At 40.6% G+C, this 16,248-nt stretch overlaps 1 protein-coding gene and 1 long non-coding RNA gene across 3 annotated transcripts in view; one reads left to right on the forward strand and one right to left on the reverse strand.

The window, feature by feature from the left end:
• col21a1 (collagen, type XXI, alpha 1) overlaps positions 1-5,335 on the reverse strand; it is a 41,938-nt gene extending 36,603 nt beyond the window's left edge. For both annotated transcript variants that reach the window (XM_010888975.4, XM_020047614.3), the window contains exon 1: positions 5,140-5,335. The gene's annotated coding sequence lies outside the window, so the exon portion shown is untranslated. The remainder of the gene's footprint in view (positions 1-5,139) is intronic.
• Positions 5,336-7,909: 2,574 nt separating this feature from the next.
• On the forward strand, positions 7,910-16,080 carry LOC105021366. The gene is made up of 5 exons (XR_002196884.2): positions 7,910-8,189; positions 8,709-8,790; positions 10,623-10,668; positions 10,985-11,027; positions 15,721-16,080. It is a non-coding gene; the product is annotated as an uncharacterized LOC105021366 (long non-coding RNA).
• The last annotated feature ends 168 nt before the right edge of the window (positions 16,081-16,248 follow it).

Genomic DNA, 16,248 nt, shown 5'->3' on the forward strand with positions numbered 1-16,248 from the left:
GGATTTGGGGTAAACAGGATAAAGCAACTAAGTATGATATAGGCCTTGGTTAGTGACAATGAAACATGAAAGATAATTGTATAAAACTGTCTTTCTCTCCCTTCGCGCACACTGTGACGAAACAGAACACTTTTGATCATACTTTTTTATTTCCCACTGGCTGCTTCAGAAAAAAACAGTGTTTTTTTATTGCAGTTTCCAGCAAATAAAGTAAGAAATTACAGACATTATAAAAAGAAGCAACTATAAATGAGGAACAGATATGCTCCATAGAAAGCATCTGTGTAAGGAAGGAAGTTAAATGGGATGTTTGGGAGGCTTCCGATCATCCTGAAGCAGTGGATTTTCCTGAGACAAAGACCAGACTTGGATAGGTCAGTTCTGCAGTGACCAAAAGCTAAACCTTGTCCACCATATGTAAATCTGTAGTCGGATTGTTGTCACAGCCATAACATTATCAGGTTTTTCCACTCCCTGACCCCGGGATTTGAAGAACAGCTTAAAGCTGCCACGGTAGAGCCGGCCATTTTGTTCCGGCCCTTACCCCAATTCTATCCAGAGCAACGGGGGAGGTTGCTGGAACGCAACACTGTGAGAAGGGCCAGTCGGCATGGCCTTCCCCTCTTTTGACTTTACCCCAACCTGGATTTCTAAGGAGCCACATGTATTTCATTTATGGCAATCGACAGTGAAATTCCATCTCTGGACAGTTACCAAACACATCAAGCAATCGGTGGATCCTCAAAACAAGTTTAAGAGGAACTAGAGTCACATGATCACCCGCCTGAAATCCAACCGTTGGTTGAGAAGACAAAATAGGCTTCACAGAGCAGTACACCCCCCTCCCCAAGTGACTTCCTGCAAAAGATGGGGTCAAGTTGGGGTCGTCTCTGACGGGGGCATATGGTTGGTGGAATTGCACTGTGTATGTGCATCACATTACAAATGCAATAGGGGGTGGGACGTTGAGTTAGATTGAGTAGTTTTTATTGGAATGCACTGTTGTACCATAAAAAGACTGACAAGTGTCACTGACAGGGCAATTCAGAAAAGCTTTGTAGTTTGTAGCAATCCATAACTAGCCAAAATAGCTTTAGTAGATCTACAACATTTTGGGTGATGCAACTGGCAGATTATCTATAAATGGTGTAGTTATAATAAACATGGAGGAATCTCTGGGGAAGAGGACATAGCAGGTTACAGGATTCTGATGTTGACCATGTCGCAGGCATTGCAGATAACACCTGGATCATAATGTAATACTAGATACTGGTAAATTTGATCCCCCTCAAAATGTGCCTTGATTAATTAGATTTTATTAAATGTTTGTCCCACTATAAAGTCCTAAACAGTCTTTCTGTGTCTTTTACTTTTTTGAGTGCTCTTTTTATTCCAACAAATTAGTGGCATTTTATATTGGGCTACATGTTTTTTCACAAAATTGTGTCTGCAAAGAATGGTGAAATCTAAAAACATATATACACAGGATTTATGTACAACTCTGTTTCCCAAAAAGTTGGGACACTGTGTCAAATATAAAGAAACATGGAACGCAATGATGTGCAAATTATTTAAACCCTATATTCAATAGAAAATAATACAAAGAGAACATACCATGTTATTTTTTCTTGAAAGGTCAGTAACATGATTGGGTATAAAAAAAAGCATCCCAGAGAGGATGAGTCTTTCAGAAGTAAAAATGGGGAGGGGTTCACCACTCTGTGAAAGACAAATAGTGCAAGAATAACATTTCTCAACATAAAATTGCAAAGTGTTTGAGGGAAGGCCTTGCTTTTTTCATGGCTCCGTAGTAAAAGAGTACAGGTGCTAAACAGGCCTGCCTGCAGTCCAGACCTGTCACCCATTGAAAACATTTAGTGCATTATGAAACAAAAATACGACAAAGGAGACCCTGAACTGTTGAGCAGCTGAAAACCAATATCAAGCAAGAATGGGAAAACATCTCACTTTTAAAATTACAGCAATTGGTCTACTCAGTTCCCAAACGCTTACAGAGTATTGTTAAAGAACAGGTGATGCAACACAGTGATAAACATGACCCTTTTCCTTTACTGAAACGTGATTTGCACATCTTTGCATTCTGTCCCAACTTTTTTGGAAACAGGGTTGAAGATTAACCCAAAGCCATGTGGGTAAAAACTTGTTAATAGAAAGTTTGAAGGAGAAATTTGAAAAGTTGTGCCAACAGGCCAGCCATATACATGCAAATGACAGCCAGCACAACAGTGTGGAATGGCATCTCATAACACACCCCTACTCAGTCCTTTCAATGGGTTAGCTTCAGGGTAAAATACATTTTTGATTTTGCACATGAATCCACATCCAAAATAATTCCTAGTGATTGAATTATGCCACTAAAACCGTCTTCAGATGACAAAGGTTTAAAGACTTACATAGAGGCTTGACAAGATTTTGAGGTATGACCTCAAAAGACTAAACAAGAGGAAACTTTCCCACAAGTTGCAGAAAAGGCCTTTAAAATAAAATTTTCACTTTTTTGTAGTGATGAAGAAGTCTACATGGTACATACACACATACTACAGTAAATTGACTTGTAGTATTACCATTGCTTTTCTGTACTATTATTTGGTTATGCTACCTAGTGCTTGTGTCATGAAAATATTGCTATTACATTGTGTAACTGCTTACTGTTGATATGCTGTAATTGTAAAAATGTTATTAAAACATTAACTTACTGTTGAAAGGGTAGTTTACCAATTGAAATAAAATAGAAATTGCATATTCGGTTATGTAGAATCAGCAAAATTATGTTTCCACGTGCAGTGACAGGAATTGAGATCAGTTTTCATTGCTCTAACAAGGTTACACACAAAACCTGGGCAAACAGTATCTGGGTATATGTCAGCTTTTGCGTAAAGCAGCAATATAAGAGCTGCCAATAGCAGGATGCATGAGCTTATGTGGCCTACTTCCCTTGAGCCAGGCATTATTTAACAGGGTTTGAGTTAGGGGCTGTGTAAAAATAAGGGCCACACACTTTGTCCCTTCTAGGGTTCAGGAAGTCAAACAGCAGTCATTTTTACCATACATTTCAACAACATGAATGTTTATCTCAGTGAGTCATAGAGAAGTTAAAGAAACTCTGTTGACAATAAATGACAGTCAGTCACTTTTAACAATACATATTTTGAAATATGTTGGTAAGCTTACAAAACAGTAAATATTATTTTCTCCATACATAAATGTATTTTCAAGTGATCCCTTTTGTCTTGAATGAATGGATTCCTGCTTAGATTTGTCTACCTATTTAACATCTGAAAGCAATAAAATAATGAATGTTGTCAAAATGTGTAAAGGGAAAGTAAATGGCTTCTTGACTTACCGAACCACAATCTTGGAAAGAGCTGGTAGAGCATGTAAGCTTTATATATCCATGTTTTTTTCTGCAACCATCCATTTCCAATGTGGGACACGTTAGAGATACTGAATGGAAAAGCATGTTTGTTTTGGTATACCTCAGATAAAAACTGAATAATAAACTGCATCTAAATTATCAGTTTACTGTACATAAACTGCAGTTGCAGAATTGAAAATCTGTAAGGGCGGGCTACATAAGCTAGCTTAATGATGTCTAAGGGAATACATGCCAGGAAAATCTCTGATCTCGTTTTCTAAGTTAGTGCAGTGTCATTCAGCATATGTTTTTTTTTTTCTAGGACCCAGACGTTGACCTCTGGCGTTATTTCGCTGGACAGACACTTTATAGCTCTCCACCTCAGTCAAGCTGACGGAATGGCAGGAGTAATGACGTTGGTATGAAGCTCATTGTAACTCTCCAAGCTGCCTAGCACAAGACAATACTATTAAAAAGGAACTGTCCAAAATATTCTGTGATATTTCAACCTGAAACATGACTTCCGAATACTTCATTTTACATATTTATTTACATAATTTGCAGCAATACTTTGTAAAAAAAGATTTATGGCAACTGTGGGCTGTGGTTTTACAACCAGCTTGAGTCAGTAAGCTCATGTTGAACAGCTGATTCCTCCTAGTTTTCCACAAAAGCTGTTACCAACAGAGTTAAAGTGTATGTGGTTTAGAGAGAAAACACCAACACAAATCAATGGTCAATTATGGATTCTGGTTTCTTGTTTTGGTTTATACCTTAAAACCACTTTGGGTGATATTTTCTTCTAATCTATATTTTTTGGTTTGGAAACAAACCACCTTTTATAATTAAAAACGGGCGTATGAATTTTAGTTTAGCTACCAGAATTTATATTTCGATATAAGCGCTTGCAATACTGTTTAATATGTTAACTTCTCACATTTTGAACTGACATGATTCTGCAGCAACAAGTTCTTCCATTCCAAAAATCAACAACTGCTGTTCAACATGTACTGGAAAATGTATTACTGCCAAGTGCCTCATGCACTGAGGGAAAGCCAAAACATTGTATCAGCTCTCCCCCACAATCACTTTGAGTAATGAAAACCATGACACCATATTATCACATTGGACTGAACCACTTGGGGCTTATGAGGGGTATAACATTGTCCAACATGTTCCTATTGTAGAATGAGCTACACGCTACAAATTTACTAAGAGATTACTTAGCTTTTGTTTCGTATAAACAAGTCACACCTGCAGAAACTAGACTTGCCTGCTCTCTATGGACACCCACCCCCACAAATAAAGAAATGCATTCACAAGGCAAGAGTCAGTTGAGCGCCCAGTAGTTCAGTTAAATAATTCCATTCATTCTTTGCGTATGACAGCGGCACAAGCAAGGGGCTGATAACTGCTCCTAATGTCTTCCTTATGCTACGCGTTTCATGCTGCTGCAAGCAGAGACATGGATCAAAAAGGAGGCTTTATGAATGCTATAACACTCAAACACACAGAAACAAACACCATTAAAACCAAAATGATCTAAATTTAAACAGATAAGTCTTGCTTATCCTGCAACAAAAATGGATGCAATAAGGTACAACTACAACAGGTGCTATCTACCCTACAGTGCAAGAAACTGAATGATAAACCACAAGTTCACATGGTATCCACTGTCATATTTCCACCTAAGCCTTACAGTCCTAAATGCAACAAGTGTACAAAATATAGTTTCCAAAAGCAACCCCTTTTTTTTCTTTTACCAGAGGTTTGCGGAGTCCTTTTGTCAGTGTCTCTGTCACCTTCTCATAGGTACCCTGTGGCCATAGTCGTGGCAACCTCTAGGCAGAAGAAGCTGTGTTTGGAGAAGAAGTTTCAGCACTGCACCAAATGTTCCTCCTGTCAGTGAAATCCTGCCCTCTCCATCCACTATGCAGATTTCTCTCTCTGCCCTTCTCTCGTTCTTCACCCCTCTCTTTCATCCCCTCTTTCTCTCTCTCACCACTTCCCTTCTCCCATCTCCCCCTCACTTTCTCTCCCTCCCCCTTGCGCTCTGTTTTTTCGCCACCCCCCCCTACGGTCCTTCCAACTATTACTGGACAACAGCCAATCTCAATTATCCATGCTACGAGAGGCAGATAAGGAGAACCTGATATACTGAGACAGACCATTTGTCAGTGACAGGGGAAAATAGTAGTAACATGTACAGCATCCTTCGAAGCCATTGGGTGTTTGGGCTGTTTACGGTGGCTGAGAATATAAACACGACGCCCAGTGCATTCCAGGAACCAGGGTGAGTTCTAGATAAGGTTTGCTTTTACATACCAAACCTGGTTCTCTTCCATTGTTCTGTTGCCTGTTTTGCTATAGGCCCCCATATCATCACATTTCTATTGTCGTCACCCCATCATGGGATGATGGAAGGGCCTTGCCAAAGCGCAGAGCAGGAGATAATAACGTGCAAGTGAGCATGGAAGGTACTTAAATGACTCCAAAAGGACACCATTTTTAATATCTTACATATGAAACTAATTAAAAAGTCCAGACAAATCTGGTATCAGTACAGATTGTAGTTGCAGAGATGCAGCTTAATCATACCTGATGGTTACTTTTGTATCAGTAATGAATTGCAGGGGCGTAGGTTTGATTTCAAATGTGAGGGGGACAAACGCTGTCGTAGCGTGGTAATGCCAGGCCGGGCTACACATTGTCCTACATGGACCCCCCCATGTAGGATTTTTTTTTTTGAAGCGGTATATACGCATGGAAAGCTGATCCTGAGGTCTGACTATGATAACCACATAGAAACACACAATATAAAATAAAATTACAATTTTTTTTTTTTTTTTACAGAGGTCAAGCATTGATTCTGCTACAACAAATACACAAAATACAGCCTTCAGCCTTTTCATTTAATATTACTTAAAGAAATGTCTATGATGTGTGCTTTTAGTGAAGAGCTACTACAGACCTCTGTATTTCAATGTGTGTGGCCGATTTGATCTACATACTTTGCCAGTACTGTACAACCTCACTTCCCAAGCTCCACCACTCTGTTGTATGACTACAATGGTTGATTCAACATCTTTCTGGTTCTGTTAATAAAGATACGGGCTGCACATAACACATTTTATATAAGTTATCCACCCTTAAAGACAACATTTCATCTCAGCTCCACGGTTGACCTTTTCTTCTTGTCTAGTGTCATACAGTGCTAGCTGTGAGTGAGGTGAACCTATATAGTGTAATGTAGGCTGTTTGCGAGCAAACGAAATAACGTTAGCTGGCAAGCTAATATATATTTTGAACTATATCAACATAGTTGGGGAGTAACTGATTACAAGTAATGTAATCCATTACATGTAAATCTTATTTATATGCGGGTGTTCACCATTGCAAGCGCGCATTCGCGTGCCGGGGTTACTGCAACATTTCGACAATGTTGGTTGTGGAGCAAATCATCAGATTACTGCGCAGATTTAGTTAATGCGCGAAAAGCCACGGATATCTTAATTTTTATATACAACAATGTCAATATCCTTTTCAATATAATTGCTAATGTTTTGAAGCAATTAGAAACATGAATAAAACACAAATAACAGAACAGGCATCATTAGATTTTGAGTTATGTTATCTGTAAACACTACGCTATTTACACAGCTGGTGTGGCTGCACCTAAAACTTGTAGAGATGTGGTGTCCGTTTTGCATTGTCAAACCAATTAGTCGAAATGCCACGGTTCCCTACATGAATTATCCAAACCAACAACAGGTATAACAGCATTGAAATTCTCCTTATGCTATATTTAAGGACAGATTGATTCACTTTAAATTTGCTGGTGCATTTCTGCTTCGGAAGCGCTCTGATGAAATAGACAGTGGGTGAGTGACTTTCTTTAATGAGAAGTGTCCATTACCTCTTTAGGGAAGGTATCATCGACCTTATCCTAAAAGAAAACACTGAAAATGAACAAAGCGTCAATACTGTCAAATGAATCTAACCCGTCATTCTGGGCCCAGCAGCTCAGAACAATGAGAAATGTCAAAGTGACGCAGCACGGAGATGTTCGTCACCGGGGCAGTTCGTCCATCGCAATATAACGCAAAGTTACTGTCTATCCTGAACAAATCCTAAAGCCTAATTTGTTGGAATGGATAGACAGTAACTGTAATGAAACCAATGACTCGAATCACTCCATGTCTGGTTCGTTTCTTTAGAAAACAGACAGTTGAACAGCTAACCACTACGACAATGTAACTATGCTAAGTAAATTGAAAACGAGAGCAATATGAACAAATGCCTAATTTCTGGTCCATAATAAGGGTAGAACCCCGGTCGCTAACATGTCAGTCCATATTTCTAACCACTAACCAGATAGCACACACACGTCAGAAGAGGTTTAGGGCGTCGAGTAGAGGTCGGCTGTAAGTAGTGTCTGTAAAAAAGAACAGACAAGAACAACATTGGAAAGGACATAAAATGACAGACAAGAGTGTTAACTATATTGCCTTATTGATTCAATGATGGCTTTTATTCTGAAAAATAAAATCTGAGTTAGTGCAGCTGGCGTAATAACCTTCTGCTAGAAGAACGGTAATGAAGCGTCGTTCGGCCATCACGAGCTGTGTGTGAACGATCGACAGAAATGTGTTGCCGGGAAATGGGTCTGCGATGGGCGGTGCTATGCTTTTACGCTGTGTAATCCTGCGCGGTTTTTTCCATGGTCTTTTATTTCCTGATCATAGCACGTTTCAGACCTGATCTGCTAGCGACAATATAGTATTGTTGCAAAACATTGTTCATGGAACATAAGGTGAGTACACAAACTCTATCTCGAAATCTAGTTAGCTAGCTTAGTTATATACGCAGCTAAACAAATTGTCTTTATATCCAATAATAAACTACAGCAACGTGCGCAGTGTACCTAGCTAACTTATGGCCTACCTTTTTAGCGAAGGCATAATCACCCATATCCTAAAAGAAAACACAGAAAATGAACAACCGTCAATATTGTTAGAAACGAGTACGGATGTCAAATGAATCTAACCCGTCATTATGGGCCCAGCAGCTCAGAACAATGAGAAAGTGACGCAGCAGGGACTTTCTGGTTCAGACCCTGGGACACCCTGTTTCTCAGCGCGCCCTTGTGGTATAGCCTGGACCCACCTGCCGTCAGTCCTCTGGCAACTGACTCCTGTAGTTGACAAATTGTTGATCTGGGGTTTATACTGCCATGACGGATCACTTTTTAAACGGGAACACATGGAAAGTAGATAATCCCTTGGAGTCCTATCACTCTAGCTCTCGAAATGTGAATGTACTGTACATACAGGCTCTTTGGCGGGAGCCTTCCGGTGGGTTAAGAAGTCCTAAAAGGAGCCAGGGTTGTGGAACAGTATGGGGTTTCACACAAGGTAAACTGCATGGATGCATGAAATACATGTTTAATGCGTGAGTTTGCTATCAGCTAACCCTGTAGAGTAATTGTGGCCGAATTATATTTAATATATTTGCGTCCCAACATATGTCAATAAATTGACAGAATCTTGTGTAAATTCTAATGTGAAACCAGGCAAAAGTACTAAACATGGACAACTGATTCACAGATGGATTGGCTCAAATACTTGTCTCTTCTCCTCGACCCTCTCCGCTTCTTTTGAAATAGGTCAACGGAATCTAGGGGAGGAAGCAAGGGGAAGAATAATGGAATTGAAAAGCTTGTATGAAATTAAACTCTCATTGTCAAACTAGCCCAACATTTTGTTGAAAGAGGAGGAATTCTAGAATATACAGTGGGGAGAACAAGTATTTGATACACTGCCGATTTTGCAGGTTTTCCAACTTACAAAGCATGTAGAAATCTGTAATTTTTATCATAGGTACACTTCAGCTGTGAGTGACGGAATCTAAAACAAAAATCCAGAAAATCACATTGTATGATTTAAGTAATTAATTTGCATTTTATTGCATGACAAATATGATACAATAGAAAAGCAGAACTTAATATTTGATACAGAAACCTTTGTTTGCAATTACAGAGATCATATGTTTCCTGTAGTTCTTGACCAGGTTTGCACACACTGCAGCAGGGATTTTGGCCCACTCCTCCATACATTCCCTCTCCAGATTCTTCAGGTTTCGGGGCTGTCGCTGGGCAGTACGGACTTTCAGCTCCCTCCAAAGATTTTCTATTGGGTTCAGGTCTGGAGAATGGCTAGGACACTCCAGGACCTTGAGATGCTTCTTACAAAGCCACTCCTTAGTTGCCCTGGCTGTGTGTTTCAGGTCGTTGTCATGCTGGAAGACCCATCTTCATTGTTCATACTGAGGGAAGGAGGTTGTTGCCCAAGTTCTCGCGATACATGGTCCCATCCATCCTCCCCTCAATACGGTGCAGTTGTCCTGTCCCCTTTGCAGAAAAACATCCCCAAAGAATGATGTTTCCACCTCCATGCTTCATGGTTGGTGTTCTTGGGGTTGTACTCATCCTTCTTCCTCCAAATACAGCGAGTCTAGACCAAAAAGCTCTATTTTTGTCTCATCAGACCACATGACCTTCTCCCATTCCTCCTCTGGATTATCCAGATGGTCATTGGCAAACTTCAGATGGGCCTGGACATGCGCTGGCTTGAGCAAGGGGACCTTGGGTGCGCTGCAGGATTGTAATCCATGATGACGTAGTGTGTTACTAATGGTTTTCTTTGAGACTGTGTTCCCTGCTCTCTTCAGGTCATTGACCAGGTCCTGCCGTGTAGTTCTGGGCTGATCCCTCACCTTTCTCATGATCATTGATGCCCCACGAGGTGAGATCTTGCATGGAGCCCCAGACCGAGGGAGATTGACCGTCATCTTGAACTTCTTCCATTTTCTAATAATTGCACTAACAGTTGTTGCTTTCTCACCAAGCTGCTTGCCTATTGTCCTGTAGCCCATCACAGCCTTGTGCAGGTCTAAAATTTTATCCCTGATGTCCTTACACAGCTCTCTGGTCTTGGCCATTGTGGAGAGTTTGGTGTCTGTTTGATTGAGTGTGTGGACAGGTGTCTTTTATACTGTAATGAGTTCAAACAGGTGCAGTTAATATAGGTAATGAGTGGAGAACAGGAGGGCTTCTTAAAAACTAACATGTCTGTGAGAGCTGGAATTCTTACTGGTTGGTAGGTGATCAAATACTTATGTCATGCAATAAAATGCTAATTAATTATAAAAAAATCATACAATGTGATTTTCTGGATTTTTGTTTCAGATTCTGTCTATCACGGTTGAAGATTGTTCTCCCCACTATACATATGGTATGTGAAAGTGGTACAAAAAAAATGTAGTTTGTTTTGTCGTATTACAATGTATTGAGAAAAGTACAGTAACATTATTTTAAACAGTAAATTATTTTTGTTCTCCTGAAGCAGAGAAGGAAGCAGGAAGGACTTGAGGAGAGGATGGATGTTCATCCAATTAAGAATCTTGCCATAGTCTTCTTAAAAAACATTCATATAGTGTAGTTGAAATGTAAGTGATTTTACCCCAATGTCAGAGAACACCCAACCCTACTGGGGTGTCCCCTTTGTGATCTAGCAAAAAAAAAAATGTAAAAGTGTTTTTACTCTTTAGCCCACAGGCTCAGACATGTTGGAGTCCTTGTACAAAAACACAGGTACAATGAGTTTTCTTGGCTTGTTAATGTAAGATCCATGGTCCCATTCCAGACGTTCTTCAGGGTTAACCAAGGACGAAATAAAGCATCTCTCTCTGCAAACCTTTAACTACCCTCACGTTGAACCTCACTATTGCAAACCGGCCTCTTTCCGTTGGCACAGTGCATCGGTGTGTAGCGGTAATGGTTTAAATTTTCATGCAATAAACGGCAATTAACATGATGGTTTGTGTGGCTGGCCACAGAGATTAGTGTGATGCTTCTCTGAGACGAGTGATCAGGCTGACGAAGAGACTCCGGAGTGGAATAACAACAATAATTTCCATGGAGAGAATTGGCCGGGACCAAACAGAACATCCTCTGAACCGAACCAACACAGACGAGGAGCCCTCCGCTCCCGAAGCCCAAGATAGCAATAGCTGAAGTGTCATCAAGTAGGATGGAAGGATGGCAACCTAGTTGGGTCTCTCATGGGGGAAAGGGGTTCAAAATAAAAGCCAAGAAACACACTGTGAAGCCAGCATCCACCCCCACAGGACCTGTTTCTGTCTCCCATCACTGGGCCAGCAATGTGGAACAAAGAATAACGCATAGCAACCCATGTTTGTGTTAGCTAACACTCAGCAAAGAAATCTGAAAAGAAGAAGGAACATATTACTTTGGCATTATATGATGTATGACATGTGTTTTGATACATTTTATTTTGCTACAGAAGCGTATCCAACAGCTGCTGATGTATTCTCAGACGTGACAACAGACCTGTTGGTGTTTGTTGACAATCCTAAAATTATGCTGTCAGTTAAAGGCATGCAAACCGAAGCATATTCAGGAATATACAGCCTGTAGAATGCAAGTTAAATAGATCATCACTTATTGGATTATAATTAACACAATACTCAAATAGAATAAGCATGCTTACCGGTTCTCTTCCAAAAAACAGTTGGATAAAGAAATGGGGGAAAAAATATATAAAATACTAAATAATGAGCTAGAAAATGGTAACACTGGGAAATAAATTGTTTATAAAGAAAGAAAAAGGACTTAGAATAGTGAATGTTAATGTAATTTATATTTAACTGGGAGGGCCAGTTTGGGGATGATGCAGTGCATCTAGGCAAAGGTCAAGAGATTAGGCAACAGGAGGGATATTAATCTCAGCAGCGCAGCAGCACATGTGATGAGTGGGAAAGCAAGTGTGTGGAGACCGTAGCAGGGCACAATTAATCAAAAAGCTCATTAACCGTTAACCTGTTCACCAAAAAGTGAACTTTGAAACTGTTAATCAGTATAATTGTTTAAAATTTAACGGAAGTTGGCGATAAACATCAACGTTAATATTTATTATACATTTATTATTATTTTGTGCTCAAGTTTTTTGACCTGCCGTGCTGGAAGCTCTTAAGGTTTTTCCACTGGATTCCTAACTTCCTGACTAAGTCAAATTACATTACATTAGGCCTTTTCCGTCAAGGCAAGCCAATGCAAAGTGACATTGAAGTTATTGGAAGGTCTTGTCCCAGCATAACAATGAATAGCCAATCCATTTCACAGATACTTGAGAGACATTCTTTGTTGGCCAATCACATGTTAACACAAATAATTGCTCGCAAGTAATACCAGGGTTCACAAGTATTGTTTTTTTTCACGCTTGACCTTCATACTTAAGCCTTGAGACTAGTGCGCAATCTTACTGCAGGAAAAAATATTAATGACTTGAAAATAGCGTCTAGATATTCAGCACAACAAGCATTGAATGTGGTCTTATTCCCCACTCAATAAATTGGCTTAGACTCTAGAGGGTTTTAAAAATATATTTGTGAAGTTGGGTTAGCAGCCTTGAGTTAACGGAAGTTAAATATAACATAAGTTAATTAGTCAGAGAATGATTTTCACAGTTAACTTAAACATTAAATCATTAATGAAAATGTTAACTTCGTTAATTAACTATTAACAGATTAACAGTTTGGTTCCCTGCTCTGGTGGCGACAGTAGACATGTTTGTGAGCTTTACAATCTGGGGATGTTTCAGATGCCATAAAATGCAGCAATGCCATACGGTGACGGAGCCTGTCGAGGTCCTCTCATTGGTTGAATCATCTTTAGAATCGGAGGCCCTATGCCAAATCTTCTCAGCCACCTATGAGGGAAAGGGCGTTGACCCACATTCTTCACAAATGTCCGGGTGTGTGGACCATATGAAAAATCCTTAGTGACACTGAGGATATTGAAGCTCCCAACCCACTCCACAGCCCTTTTGTTGTACTTCCACTTGTAGATGGAGATGTTTAGTCCCAAGGTCCTGGATGTTCGTGATGAGTTTTACAGGCACTGAGGTTCTGAAAATGACAAATACAAACATAAAAAAAAAAAGCTGATGTCAGTTGATTTTACAAAGATGTCAAAAAGACAGTTGGCTATAATGCTATTTTGCTAGCCATAACACAGTAATCACAAGTTATAGATGCTAGCCATAACAGTAATCATGAGCTAACAATAGATGCTAGCCATAACAGTAACCGGTAGCTAACAGTAGATGCTAGCCATAAAAGTAAAAATAAGCTAACAGTAGATGCTAACCATAACAATAACTGTTAAACATTTGACTTCTGGTGGCATCCCTGCTGTATTAACATTGTGAGAATTTTTGTTTTAATCTATTTGACAGCATAATATGATCATGTACAGGCTGTTCATTCTTTTGCTGATCAGTCCCATAAACTGCTACTCCCTACACTAAATGGCCATGGCCTGATATTTTAGGACTAAATAATCTGTCTTCAGCATCACCAGCAGCCACTGGTGTTAGGCTAACAGTAACCATTATATTATTTTTTTCATTGCATCGCTGGAATGAAAAAGGCCCATCTGAAAATCGATATTCCTGGCTATTAATAAAATAATAGCCAGGAGGTGAGGCCGTACTCTACCAATAAAGTTGTAGAGCATAAACGTGCTTGTTGAGCTTGAACTGGAAGTAGTCACTACACCATGTTGTCAGAAAACATCAATGTGTAGTCACGGGTCACGCCAAGGTACTTTGCATTCTGGTAGGGGGGTCAACGCGGAGTTGCGTGTCATCTTCATAACAATGAATGCAGACACCAAGTCAGGATACAATGGAGCCAAGTGAGTTTGCAGATCCCATTTGACTCCCAATCTGATTGGAGAGGAAGGTCTGATGGTCTATAGTGTTAAAGGTTGAGTGGATTGGAGCCTTCCTCTCTTTCCTTCCTCTCTTTCCTTCCTCTCCAACACCAACAGTCTTCATTTTGGGCGACAATGCAGCTGCTTCAAATCTGCCTCTGACAGCTGCTGCGGAAAACAAAACATTAAGGCTTTAGCACTAACAGATTAATGATTGCCTAGCAGTGGAGAAACTGCTACAATACAGTATGGGATAAAAACCTAGCAAACGTCTCTTGAAACCTAGTTGATCTGTCAACAATGAGCTATCAGCAAGGTATGGACAGTTTGCTAGTAGCAAAAGTTAGTAACAGCAGTACCTAGGCGGGGTGGGACGTAGGACCAAAAAGCAGCCCGTTCCGGCATGAGTTCAGGGTGATCAGACACAACTGGGGACCCCTCTGGGTGTTATTGTCTCTCCCTGTTCCTTATATACCAGGTGGGCAGATGTGTCTCAAGACATCTGCAGAGATGTTTATTGACAAGTACCAAACGCGTCAGACTGACTAGTTTAAGTTTGCCTAAGCTGTCGTTATTGAACTGTTTATATAGCTCCGAGCTATGAATATTACCACACAGTCCTTTTGTGGTTTAGTCCCCATAAGTGAAGGAAATGGCCGTATGCTGTAAATCTGTTATGGTCTTGTTAAATAAACGAGCCCTTTGTAAACAATAGTGATGCCTTTTTGTCCTGTTTTTGTTTTCTGGCTAAAAGACAGAGTTGAAAAATATTTCCCTTGTGACAATCTCACATAAAACACACAGGGAACCTATGCCCTTGTTTGACTAATTTATTCCTACCAATCCATGGCAGTAGGTCACCACACTGAACATTTCACTCAATACAGTTCAAATAGGCAATTACACTGAATGTTTATAATTGGATGTACTGCCAAATTCTCTGAAACGCCTTTGGAGACGGCTTATGGTAGAGAAATGAACATTCAATTCACGGGCAAAAGCTCTGGTGGACATTCCTGCAGTCAGCATGCCAAGTGCACCCTCCCTCAAAACTTGCGACATCTGTGGCATTGTGCTGTGTGAAGGAACTGCACATTTTAGAGTGGCCTTTTATTGTGGCCAGCCTTAGGCACACCTGTGAAATAATCATGCTGTGTAATCAGCATCTTGATATGCCACACCTGTGAGGTGGATGGATTATCTCGGCAAAGGAGAAGTGATCACTAACACAGATGTTGACAGATTTGTGTGAGGTTTTCGCATCATTCCCGATCCAACTCCTCCCCGCCACACTCCTCACCTGCCACCATTATACCTTCACTTCCCGACACGCATGAACGCACCCAACACTCCAGATCCCAATCACCGGAATACTGAACACCTGTGCCCTGTTAATCCCTCTATTTAGCCTGTGCTCTGCCTCCACTCCAGTGTGAGGTATTGTTCTTAGTGGACCTGCCAAGCCTTCGTATCACGCTCTGTATTTGCCTTTTGACTCCCAGCTTGTTGTGTCTCTACTCTCCTGTTCCGTCCTATCTCCTTATTCCAGAAACCTGCGTCCTGACCTGTTTACCTGCCCCGTAGATTCTATCTCCGCCTAACCCTGCCTGTGTTGTTGCCCTTACGGACGGGTTACCCGGAACGCCGACCTACCTGCCTGCCCCTGGATACTCTTACCGTCTCTCCCTGCCTGTGCTGTTGCCTCCGCGGACTGATCTCCCGGCTTTCTGACCTGCTTGCCTGCTTCTGGGTTTCTCGTTCCTGTCCATTCCTGCCTGTGCCTTCGCCTTCGAGGACTGATCTCCTGGTTACCGAACTATCTGCCTGTCTTTACCGTTCTTGTGCTTGCCTACTCCCTTGTAAGAAAGAAAAATAAATCTACAGTTGCACTTCTGCAATTGGACCCACACTACTCTGGTCTTGGTGTTCACTACAATTTATGAACAATATTTGAGAGCAATATACTTTTTGTGTACATAAAGTCTTAGATCTTTGAGTTCAGTTCATGATAAATGGGGGCAAAAACTAAAGTGTTGCGTTTATAATTTTGTTCAGTATAAGAAGATGGCACTTAAAG

Source organism: Esox lucius, chromosome 6 (genome assembly GCF_011004845.1).
Source record: "Esox lucius isolate fEsoLuc1 chromosome 6, fEsoLuc1.pri, whole genome shotgun sequence".
Taxonomy (NCBI): Eukaryota; Metazoa; Chordata; class Actinopteri; order Esociformes; family Esocidae; genus Esox; species Esox lucius.